Below are 12,706 nucleotides of genomic sequence, written 5' to 3' on the forward strand. Positions count from 1 at the left end.
GGACTCAATAACATCTATTTTTCCTCTGTTTGTCCAGTGGGCCTCAGTCTCCTAGCCTGGTAATACCAGACTCTGTCTACGAAGCAAAGTGAAGTAGCAGAGTCTGCAATGGCATAATAGAGAAGTGTTTTCTCTCTCGCTAGGGGGCACTTGTCTGAAGTTTAAAATCATTGGTTACCCGTAAGCCAATCAGATACGTTTAGTTATGACGTATGTTATGCGCCTGTACAGCCGCATCGAAGCACAGACATCATGCATCGAACTCAAATCTATGATTGAACTTCCACTGTAAATCTGTTGTTAAACACTCTTCTTGTTCTGGCTTCAGTTTGAAAAAGAGTTGAATGTTCTCCATAACAAAGCGAATTGCATCCCGTGTCTCGTTTCCCATTTCCGCGGTCGTTTCAGTTTTCGATTTCTCTAACCTACAATTTAAAACTCTGTGCTTAGCATCTACGTCACGGCTCTCAGCCCGCCCTCTGCTCGTTGATTGGCCCGGCTGTTTCCAGACCGGTGGCAAACCGAAAGCTCTGACGCTGTATCAGACTGAGTACAGAAGCGAAATAAAATTGAGCGGAAGTAGGAAGTCTGTCGTAGTCAGGCTATCAGTCTCCCAGCGGACACCGTAAATACCTATTTTTCCTCTGCCTGTCCAGCGAGCACTAGTCTCTCAGCGGACGCAGTATGCATCCATCTCTTCCTGTTCTTCGTCCAGCAAGCCCAGTCTTCCAGCGGACGCAGGGACATAATTCGTCTCCCATATCTGTCCAGCGAGCCTCAGTCTCCCAGCGGATGCAGTAATATCTATTAGTTTCCCCTGCCTGTCCAGCGAGCACTAGTCTCCCAGCGGACACAGAAATATCTATTGGTGTCCCATGTCTGTCCAGCGAGCGCTAGTCTCTCAGCGGACGCAGTAAATACCTATTCATTTCCTCTACCCGTCCAGCGAGCCTCAGTCTCCCAGTGGACGCAGGAATATAATTTGTTTCCTCTATCTGTCCAGCGAGCCTCAGCCTCCCAGAGGACACATTACGCATCTAGTCAATATATCATTACACCTCGCAGGCAGACGGTGGAGCTTGTCTTCCCGACATCGTAACCGCTTCTTCCTCAACTATTAACCAACAGGACCTGCCTGCTCCTCTACTTCTGCCAGAGGCATTGCGAGATCTCCTGGTCAACGACCATACTTCTAAAAACGTCAGCCCGCCAAATCTCTGCGTTTTGGGGGGTTCGTAGTCCGGCGGCTGTCCTTTTGCTCTCTTGTTTTGGGGGGAGTACTCTGGGTTCGGGCCACTTCCCGAGCTCGGAGCCCTCCACCCGGACAGCACGCCAAATACGCATAAACTTACGGTATTAATATACGTAGATGTGAACTCGTGAAATGCTGTTTTATAACAAAGTTCGGGAGGAACAGTCGCAGTTCATTAACCTGATTAACACAAGTGGAGACCAATCAGTAATCAACTCATGACAAGGTATAAATAACAGCAGAACCTACCTCTGTTCATTGACCGTTTTCAGCATCCCTCCTCCACCCCATTTCTCCTCACTTATAGATCCATCTACTCTTACCACAACCGGGGGGAGTACTCTGGGTTCGGGCCACTTCCCGAGCTCGGAGCCCTCCACCCGGACAGCACGCCAAATACGCATAAACTTACGGTATTAATATACGTAGATGTGAACTCGTGAAACTGATTTTGGGAGTGATTTGAGATCTGGTTGTGTTCCTCTCAGCGAGCATGAATGGTTTGTGTTAAATGTTAAAGCACACCAGAGAACTCCAGTTTCGATCAATCATAGGTTTCTGCCAAACCGAGTTATTAACCTTGGATTAATTTTGGCCACATTTTGACGGCTGTGGTTTCTGAAGAAATGTTTCCCAAACACAGAGCAGATCTCCAGACTGACGTCAGCCGATGGAAACACTCCTAACGTCACAGGCTTTCATTCTCCTACATTTACACTCATGTGTTTGGTAGATGCTTTCATCTAAAGCCACTCACACTGCATTCAAGGTACACACTTAGATTTTTTATCCATTCATGCATTCCCTGGGAATCGAACCCATGACCTTCATTTTTCCATGCATTCAGCTAAACAACATCTTTTATTTTCCATAGTAGAAAGTCGTACAGGTTTGGAATAACACAAGGGATTTTTGAATGAATTATGCCTTTAACTTCGCCATTAGCTCTTATAATTTAATAGCTGTTTGACTGTGGAATATATAAAGCTTCAGTCTGGCCTGTAATTACTGTTTTAACATGAAGCTGAAATCTGGATTCATTGTAAGCCTGTCAGTGGCCCGTCGAGGTTATGAATCATAACTAAGACAAATCAGGACAAATATAAGGGGTGTGTCCAAACAATAAATGCAGATGCAGAATGCAAATATTAGTAATAAAAGTAGGAGAAGCAGCTGAATATGATCATTTTAATAAGCTATATGATCTCAGAGCGAACAGATGAAACACAATAAAAGCAGTCGTTGCTGCTGTCGTGTAAAACAATTATACAGAAATACTTTGACAACAGACTTTCCTCAGACGTTTCAGAATCATCATAAAAACATTTCAGATGCTTTGCTACTTTGCCTTTCATTCACAAATTGTGTCTGCATCTCTCCAATGGTGATGTGATATAAATATTTCTGAGTATTAATCGTGTTTTTGAGCCTAACGGATCGAACCAAAGCCTGTGTAAGTGTGTTTCTGATCATTCAGTCGTGTGGTTTAACAGTGTTCTTCACTGATGTCACTGAAACCAGATGTAAACAACCAAGAATTACTGGCATCTAAACGAATGAGCTTTTCGACGAGTGAGATGAATCCTGGATCATCTGCCGTCTGTCCCTCTCTTCCTCTCGCTGTATGTGCTGGACACTGAGAGGAAATATGACCGCTGTCTCAGGGAGATCTGTCAGAACACGCTGAGAGAGGCTTTGCTCTGATCGCTGCTGTATGGATCATAAAGCACAACACATGGAATATCTGAGACTTTCACTCCCTCAGGAGACCAGCACATGCTCAGATTCTGATGATGATGATGTCATTGGGGTAGTGTCATATAGTACATCTGCATCATGTTTCTATGAGCTGATTTCATACTTTTTACATTTACACACTGCTTACACACATTTTCAAAACTTTACATAAATCCAAGAACTGCACACACAAAATACAAACTGCAAAATGAAGCACTGCATTCAAAATATCCCAAACAGATCTCAAAAGCAAACATTTGCAAACACTTTTGTCATGATGTCATGATCTTAATCCCAGTCGACGAGTCAAAGGCTGAGAACCGGTGTGTGTTTGTAGATTTGGTGTGTGTTTCTGCTGTTTGAGTGTCATCTCTCAGTGTGTGAGCAGTTAATAAAATACTAATGATTATCTGTGATTATAACACTACCTCAAGTGTTTTTGGATCATTTCGACCCACAGAGGATTTATTTTTCCTGTAAATGCTAGTTAATGTTATCACATTGGACTGAAACTGGCTAATTTTGCTCTCACGGTATGGTATGTTATAAATGATTTTTATAACTAAATGATTTTAGTAATGTTTTGTATGTTTTGTAATTTTTTTGACAAATAAATTAATGAATTAAACCAAGATGTGATGATAAAATAGCATAATGAGAGATTTACAGGTAATTTTTGAAAAGTTGGTAATTTGTGACTATCCTCCAGCCGTGTGCGCTCTCTTTCCCTGTGAAGATCGGGTGAACGTGCAGTGAGTTTGTGTTTGTGATCAGTTCAAGAATGAATCTTCACAAGGTGTTTTAGAGGATTGATGATTCTGAAGTGGTTTGTTTCAGCAGTGGAATCCACCTGTGATTATTATCCTCTAGAGACCGAAGCGGTTCTGACACGCACATTATTTCAGCACTTTCCAGTGGTTCTCTGACTGTTGCCAGGGCATATACAAACACACTATACTATTATTATACTACTACACACCTGCCATCAGCTCTACACACTGAACAATCAATCAATCAATCACCTTTATTTATATAGCGCTTTAAACAAAATACATTGCGTCAAAGCACTGAACAACATTCATTTGGAAAACAGTGTCTCAATAATGCAAAATGATAGTTAAAGGCAGTTCATCATTGAATTCAGTGATGTCATCTCTGTTCAGTTTAAATAGTGTCTGTGCATTTATTTGCAATCAAGTCAATGATATCACTGTAGATGAAGTGACCCCAACTAAGCAAGCCAGAGGCGACAGCGGCAAGGAACCGAAAGTCCATCGGTGACAGAATGGAGAAAAAAACCTTGGGAGAAACCAGGCTCAGTTGGGGTCAGTTCTCCTCTGACCAGACGAAACCAGTAGTTCAATTCCAGACTGCAGCAAAGTCAGATTGTGCAGAAGAATCATCTGTTTCCTGTGGTCTTGTCCTGGTGCTTCTCTGAGACAAGGTCTTTACAGGGGATCTGTATCTGGGCTCTAGTTGTCCTGGTCTCCGCTGTCTTTCAGGGCAGTAGAGGTCCTTTCTAGGTGCTGATCCACCATCTGGTCTGGATACGTACTGGATTAAAACTGCAGGAGTGTGTCTGCCTCCCGAACAATGTTAGGTAGGTTATTCCAGAGTTTAGGCACCAAATAGGAAAAGGATCTGCCGCCCGCAGTTGATTTTGATATTCTAGGTATTATCAAATTGACTGAGTTTTGAGAACGTAGCGGACGTAGAGGAGTATAATGTAAAAGGAGCTCATTCAAATACTGAGGTGCTAAACCATTCAGGGCTTTATAAGTAATAAGCAATATTTTAAAATCTATACGATGTTTGATAGGGAGCCAGTGCAGTGTGGACAGGACCGGGCTAATATGGTCATACTTCCTGGTTCTAGTAAGAACTCTTGCTGCTGCATTTTGGACTAGCTGTAGTTTGTTTACCAAGCATGCAGAACAACCACCCAATAAAGCATTACAATAATCTAACCTTGAGGTCATAAATGCAAGGATTAACATTTCTGCATTTGACATTGAGAGCATAGGCCGTAATTTAGATATATTTTTGAGATGGAAAAATGCAGTTTTACAAATGCTAGAAACGTGGCTTTCTAAGGAAAGATTGCGATCAAGTAGCACACCTAGGTTCCTAACTGATGACGAAGAATTGACAGAGCAACCATCAAGACTTAGACAGTGTTCTAGGTTATTACAAGCAGAGTTTTCAGGTCCTATAATTAACACCTCTGTTTTTTCAGAATTTAGCAGTAAGAAATTACTCATCATCCAATTTTTTATATCGACTATGCATTCCATTAGTTTTTCAAATTGTTGTGTTTCACCAGGCTGCGAGGAAATATAGAGCTGCGTATCATCAGCATAACAGTGAAAGCTAACACCATGTTTCCTGATGATATCTCCCAAGGGTAACATATAAAGCGTGAAGAGTAGCGGCCCTAGTACTGAGCCTTGAGGTACTCCATACTGCACTTGTGATCGATATGATACATCTTCATTCACTGCTACGAACTGATGGCGGTCATATAAGTACAATTTAAACCATGCTAATGGACTTCCACTGATGCCAACAAAGTGTTCAAGTCTATGCAAAAGAATGCTGTGGTCAATTGTGTCAAATGAAGCACTAAGATCCAATAAAACTAATAGAGAGATACACCCACGATCAGATGATAAGAGCAGATCATTTGTAACTCTAAGGAGAGCAGTCTCAGTACTATGATACGGTCTAAATCCTGACTGGAAATCCTCACGTATACCATTTTTCTCTAAGAAGGAATATAATTGTGAGGATACCACCTTTTCTAGTATCTTGGACAGAAAAGGGAGATTTGAGATTGGTCTATAATTAACTAGTTCTAAGTTGTGTTTTTTTTTTATGAAAGGCTTAATAACAGCCAGTTTGAAGGTTTTGGGGACATATCCTAATGACAATGAGGAATTAATAATAGTCAGAAGAGGATCTATGACTTCTGGAAGCACCTCTTTTAGGAGCTTAGATGGTATAGGGTCTAACATACATGTTGTTGGTTTAGATGATTTAACAAGTTTATACAGTTCTTCCTCTCCTATTGAGAGTGAGGAGTCAGGTGCCGATTTGGGTTGATTTGGGAGGGGTCTGAGCCGCCTGGCCTTGATGGCAGGATACGCTATCGGTTGCCAGGGGCAATGCCTTCAGAACTTCACAGAGAAGCGACTAAACATTTCAGAGATCTTTAATTTTTGCGCATTTATTTTGTCGGCGGAAAAGATCGAGACAGATCTACGAATATGAGAAAGAAAAGGAAGAAAGTAAAGCAATGCAAAAACATAAGGCGAAAGAAAGGGGACCTTACAGGAACAAGCTCACACCAAGTGCAAAACAGCGGTGTTTGGAGAAGCTCTCAGGCATCCGAAATATCGACCCATACGAGCTCCCTGCAGCGGCACAGAGACCTGAACCATATACCTCAGTGCACACATATGGATATTGGGAATTATATTGTTTCAATGTAAATCACCTCGCATTCACGCTGTTAATGGCTTTAATCTAACCAGGACATTAACATCTTGCAATCACACATTTAACTACCCTAGCTAACCCAGAACTGGTTTCTCCACTTTGCCCCCAACACAAAAACCTGGTACAGTACATCTCGTTACAATCTAGTGTTTACGAAACAGTCGCAGTTAATTACTTTGCCATTTTGGTCAAGAAGTGCATTCTAACTGCAATGTAATTACAATACACTAAAACGCATGTGAATAAACTTACTTTGGCCAGTACAACACTGCTTTCATCACCTGCTGTAGATGGACCCAGCCACAGCAGAAAGCCTCGTAACTTTCCAAAGACTTGTGGCTTTTAAACTCCTGCATTGTGTAGTAACTTAAACCAAAAACAATATAATTCCCAATGTCCATATGTGTGCGTGGATGTAAACTGTCCAGGTCTCTGTGCTGCTGCAGGGAGCTCGTATGGGTCGATATTTTGGATGCTTGAGAGCTTCTCCAAATACTGCTGTTTTGCGCTTGGTGTAACCTAAAAAAACTGTATTCCATTGTTCCTATGTTCTCCATATGTATTGTGTGAGGTACTGGAGCAGTTTTTAACGCAGCAGTAACTTCCAGGCATGGTAAAACAGTGCAGAATTGCGAGAACCTCCTCTACTACCGATTTAAAAACACATGTAAACAATCCTGTTTCGCCGCCGGTATCCTGCAAACATGGCGGAGACCGTGATCTCGAGGGAGGGGCTTTGTGCTGTGACGACAACTCCTCATTCTCTATAGTAGAGAATGAGTGGAACTGTTCCTCAGGGGGTCTATAGTGCACTGTCTGATGTGATACTGTAGCTGACGGCTGAATGGTTGCAATTTGTCTGTGTGTGTGTGTGTGTGTGTGTGTGTGTGTGTGTGTGTGAGAGTGTGTGTGTGTGTGTGTGTGTGTGTGTGTGTGTGTGTGTGTGTGAGAGTGTGTGTGTGTGTGTGTGTGTGTGTGTGTGTGAGTGAGAGTGTGTGTGTGTGTGTGTGTGTGTGTGTGTGTGTGTGTGTGTGTGTGTGTGTGTCTGAGAGTGTATGTGTGTGTGTTCTTGTTTTTGTATCATATCAGGACACAACTCTGTATAATGACATGGGTATGACACAGGTATTACAAGGAGAGGGAGACTTATGAGGACATAACCCATGTCCCCATTTTTCAAAACACTTATAAATCATACAGAATGAGTTTTTTTGAGAAAGTAAAAAAGTGTGTGTCTGTCTGTGTGTGTGTGTCTGTGTGTGTGTGTGTGTGTGTGTGTCCAGCTTCATGGCCCATGTGCAGTGTTTGCATTCGTTCTTCTAAGAGAGATTGATTTTTTCACACAGTAGTTAAACAGAAACGCTGATCATGACGCAGACGATCAGAGATCAAACTACAGAAAGGTTTACATCGGAGCAGATGCATTCTCGTGATACAAGATGAGAAATGAGCTTGTGGTGCTTCAATTCAACTGAAAACTGCAAACTTCAGATGAACTGTTCTCAAATTCTGACACTTTCCAGAGAACGTCAGCTTTCTCAGTGCATCATGATTTGAGTTTGTTTGACTCAGATAGATATCAACAAGCCAAACTGTATATTTAATATTATTTCCAGAGTTATGTCAGTGAATTAGTTCATTCTGGGTGGATGGAAATTCTGACCGCGAAGCCAGCAGTGGTTTTCACTCAAGTTTTGGCTGTTGGCAAATTTGTCAAATATTGTAGATCGTGCAGTCAGATACACCGCTGAAGTCTGATTATCCATCAGGATGATGGGTTCTACATGCAGTGTGTATTGTTTGAAATAATGCTCGTTTTGATCAAGAAAAGAGACGTGTTGTTTGTCTGTTTTCATTTACTCGGGAAGAGACTGCATTTGTGGCTTTGTTTATAATAAAACTTGTGTCATTTATATAGAGCACGACGTAGCGTTAAACAGAAACTTTATGAGTGTCTTTGGGTTCATATGGACGCTGTGTTTGTTTTGATGGCATAGCTACGACTCAATGAGGATGCAAATACTAAACACAGAAAGAGCACTTGGGCCTGAAACAATCAGCTCGCTGCTTCTATAAACACAGAGTCTGAGCATGTGTGACGAGCGGATGGTGAGAAAAGACCATTAAACTGAAATAAGATACTGAGAGAAAGAAAGCATGACACCAGTGTGATAAATGAGAATCCCATGGCGGACAAGTTCATTTTCCATTAGATGAGGCCATCTGTAATTCATCATGTCACAGTGAGCGAATGCGGGGCGAGGAAAAGACTGGCAAAGAGCTGACCGCTGAGACTCATCAGAGAAAGAATGAGGAAAAATATGATGCGTTCATTGCTTCTCTATGAAACTGCGCATGAAGCTGACAGCAGAGACTCCGCCCCTGTGCTCATATATATGAGGCTCCACCCCCTGATTTTATATGCGAGGCCCCGCCCCCTGATTACATAAGTAAGCATCTCATCTGGGTCATTCTGTGGTCCTGTTCCAAATATTGTCCTTCCTTGTTGGTGGTTGTGTGCACATCTGCAAAGTCCATGAGAGTTTTGTCAGAACAGGAATCACAATGAACCACAAAAAACATGCAGTGGATTCATTCAGATTCGTACCTCCAGAAGAATCTGTGCACATTAATATTCTGATCCTCACATGATACTCTGATGGTGTTTTAAGCTGAACATCTGCTCTTGTGTTCCACAGAAGAAACAACACGAGTTACACGAGTATATGATGACACAGTTCTCATGAATTACTGCTTTCATTACATTTCTTGCTTTTGTTAGATGAAATTAATTAATTAATTTTTATTGTTTTTTGGATCATCATATTTTTGAGCGTGAAGGTTTAATGGCTTATTTTAGCCCACGCGTGCAGTGGAAAGTGTTGAGAGAGATGATTTATGTCATCAAGTAATGAATCCCTGTGAATCTGACACATTTCCTGAGACGTTCAACTCCTCCGAGAGATGATTCCGACACGGACCGCTCTGATTATCTGAAGAAATGCTCTGTTAGGGTTTACTTGCTCTCGCGCTCAACTGGAAATCAGCAGACTGTCAAGATTTGTGCACACTTATACACACACATATATATATATATATACAGGTCAAAATGACTAGAACTGGATTTACTGGTTTTCTTCGGATTATAGGTGTCTTTTTAAATAATTAAAATAATAGACAAATGTTCAATACATCAGACATTCATATTTGTCTATTTTTACATGCATTGCAAAAGATGAAACATACTATTTTTAAAATGCAGTTGTACTTCATGGAATATCAAATATTTGAAGGTTTTTATTGATCAGATATTTACATCATGGAGGGTTAATTTGACCTCCTTTATGAATTCGTGGTGTTAATGATTGTAAATAGTGTTTATTATCTGTCTCAATCATCAGTAAACTCAGTAAAGATCTTAAATCCGGTAGAAATCAGCTTTATCTGATTAGTTTAGAGAGAAAGGGAGGCTGTAATGATTTGGAAAGATGTGCTTTCATAATCATAAAACTAAAGGGCAGAATATTCCTCTTGATTTCTATATGCTTTTAATTAACTTTGATTAGTTCTTGCTGATGATGAATTCAGATATTTCTGCTGCCAGAGCCACATCTGAAAGCTGCTTATTTACCAAGCATGTTTATGCACAGCATCATTCGCTTAATTTTCGTTTGTTGTGTTTTCAACAAGATTTTTTATGCATTAATAGCTTTCAGTCTCTAAGCTGTGTCCATCAGAGCATCACTAACACACATGAAGGTAATGTTTCCTGCAGGATCTGTAGGTCTGGGTTTGTCTGATTGCTGTAGATATGTATTTAATATCTGACGATGACAGCATCTGTGTTATCCCTCTGGAGCCAGACAAACATCACTTGTGTTCCAGTTCCTCTCCAGGAGACGAGATGCTGTTGATGTCCTGATCGACTGGAAGAACATCTAACCATGTTTGATTCCTCAGTGCTGCTCGATCCTTCCATTAGTCAAGCTTGGGTTCATTTCTCTTGATCCGTTCTCTCTGTGTTAGGAGAATAAACTGTATGATTGTTGATTCATCAGTCTGTGAGCGCTTGTGATCAGCAGCAGATGCTCCTCCTGGAGATGTTTCTATATCAGGAGCACGTTCCTGTGAAGCGTCCAGGAATAGATCGTCTTCCTGAACCCCTTCGCTTTCACAAGCTGATGCCAGATTCATTCTCAAGCAGAGAGAAGACGCTGAGGTGTTCCTGATGAAGAACAGATCCACGGATCTCCCTCCGTCTCTTTCCTCTCTTCCGGTCAGTCTGTTTTTAGAGCAGAATTCCCTCTGAGATGCTTTTCCTCTTCCATCTGCTGACTGAGAGGATCCGCTTCCACCTGAGCCGACATCTGCCGCTCTCTCTCTCTCTCTCTCTCTCTCTCTCCCTCTCTCCCTCTCTCTCTCTCTCATCGTTCTCTCTCTCTCTCTCCCTCTCTCCCTCTCTCTCTCTCTCTCTCTCTCTCATCGTTCTCATGTGAGACTCTGGAGCACGAAACCAGTCATAAGAGTCAGTTTTCTGAAACAATATCTGAACATCTGGAATCTGAGGGAGCAAAAAAATCTAAATATTGAGAAAATCATCTTTAAAGTTGTTCAAATGAAGTTCGTAGCAATACATATTACTAATCAAAAATTAAGTTTTGATATATTTACAGTAGGAGATTTACTAAATATCTTCATGAACATGAACTTTACTTAATATCCTAATGATTTTTGGCATAAAAGAGAAATGTAAAATTTTTACCCATACAATGTATTGTTGTCTATTGCTACAAATATACCTGTGCAATGCATTACAAGGCATAATTAATGCATTAAAACTAGTTTAATAATGCATTATTCATAAAGGCTTTGAGTAAATTGTTACAAATGTAGAGTACAAAATCTAAATATCCAACATGTTTGCACAGTTTAAGATGCATGCAAAAACATAAACAAGGAATATTTAAATAACATCATATTTTCACAAAATTATAAATGAGACTAAATCAACATAAAAAATGTACTACATTCAAAGAAAAAAAAATTTAAAACAAGCAAGATGTTTTACATATTACATTGGACTGCATTTTTTTCTTAATGATCATTTATTTATTTATTTATTTATTTGCTGAGTAAAACAACGAAACAGACACAGCATTTTCAGTAAATTCATTAATAATGGAAGTCAAAGATAAAGCATAACAAACCTCAAACTTAAGATGCATTGTCAATGTAGTGATTTCCACTTCCTGTCATTCCAGTTCAACTTCCTGTCTGCTGTGACCAGTTCATGAATTAAAATCATCCCTGCTGTTTTAACCGGATCACTGGACTGGCAAAGTAGATTACTTATTACGAATTAATTTGCTACCGATTGCAATTCCCACTTTGAACATTTTTTTTTTTTTTTTTTTTTTTTTTTGAGTCTTTGTACAACAAAACTTCATGTTTAATTGAATTTCTGTTGGAGTTTACTAGCAATTGTAGAATACAAATTTTATATAAAATAATCTGACTACTTTTAGATTACTTTTCTAGTTTGTGTACTTGCATGAGCTTTGAGTCGAATAATCTTGTGCCAATAAGATAAGTCCATGACCCCAAGCGACCAATCAGACTGCAGATCTGTCAAAACTGATTGTTATTCATGAGTGTCAGTTGTTGGAGTGTTTCAGAAGATGTCACTAACAAACCGTTAGACTCCAGTGTTTGCTGGGCTTCAGTGATCAGGTGTGATAGTGTTCTCTCATCTAGTGTTTCCAGGTCATCTGCGTGTCTGGATCTGTGTGTGTGTGTGTGTGTGTGAGAATGAAAGGTGAAGCCACACCCGAGGTGTGTTTGTATGCATGTTAACAGGATTAAATAACATCAGATTGTGGTTTTTAATGCACAAACCACACTGTGTCCTGATGCAGTAATTATAGCATGAAGTGCTTTTATCCAAGCACTAATAGTGTATTATAAAAATACTCATCACATTTATTCTCAATCAGACACAGAACATCTGCTGTCGTGCTGGCTGCTGGGTTGCTCTGCATTACACAGAATGTGAAACTCAAACATGATGAAAGTGTATCTACAGTGAGTCTGATGTCGTCCGTGTGTGTGGCTGAATAAATACAGGGGCTCTGCTTATTTTAAGCCTCTGGTGGTTTAAACTCTTGATTTCTGCTCGTTCACCACACACACAGACGCAGGGCGTTTCTCTTCTAGATTTAT

This window comes from Carassius auratus, unplaced genomic scaffold, assembly GCF_003368295.1.
Source record: "Carassius auratus strain Wakin unplaced genomic scaffold, ASM336829v1 scaf_tig00216378, whole genome shotgun sequence".
NCBI lineage: Eukaryota > Metazoa > Chordata > Actinopteri > Cypriniformes > Cyprinidae > Carassius > Carassius auratus.